Here is a 789-nt window from a genome sequence, read left to right on the forward strand (position 1 = left end):
TCACTTCCAGGAGGCACGCGGGGCACGCCGGGAATTGTAGTCCACGCAGGGGGTGGACGCGCATGCATGAGGGTGCCGGTCCCGGAGCGCGCACACCGGGGCGCCAGAAAGCTGACTGGCAGGGGACTGCTGCGTCCCGGCCTCCAGCCGCCTGCAAGGTCTCAGACGAAGGTGGCTGGGAAGGTGCCCGTTCCGCACCCCGAGACTGGGGCTGCGCCTCCGCCCGAGTGCTTGCCTCTGCCTCGCGCTGCCTCTGCCCCCGTCCCAGGCCCTCCCCCAGTCGCAGCCTAGCCTCGGCCCCCTCCGGCCCAGGTTCCTCTTGGCCATCCGGGCTTCCGGAGGCCTCCCATCCCACCCGCTGCTGGAGCCGTCGGGGCGCCCCGGAACGTGGCAGGGACTGTCACCTGATGACTTTAGGCTCGTGCCTACAGTGCGCCAAGGAGGCAGAGGCCCGTGTGCTTCCACCCCTGCCCCCGTGCCTGGCACAGAGAACGTGACAGGAAAATTCTGATCCATTCAAATTGTGGATTTCCCCAAGACAGAAAGACTGTTTGCAAGTCCAGCTCCTAATGCAGCTGAGCACTCCCTAAATATTTGATGATGCTGAGATATGATGCCAGTGGGACTAGAGTAACCTGCAGGCATAAAAAATCTTGGTTTCGGCCGGGCGCGGTGGCTCAAGCCTGTAATCCCAGCACTTTGGGAGGCCGAGACGGGCGGATCACAAGGTCAGGAGATCGAGACCATCCTAGCTAACACGGTGAAACCCCGTCTCTACTTAAAAAAAAA

Source organism: Papio anubis, chromosome 13 (assembly GCF_008728515.1).
Source record: "Papio anubis isolate 15944 chromosome 13, Panubis1.0, whole genome shotgun sequence".
Taxonomy (NCBI): Eukaryota; Metazoa; Chordata; class Mammalia; order Primates; family Cercopithecidae; genus Papio; species Papio anubis.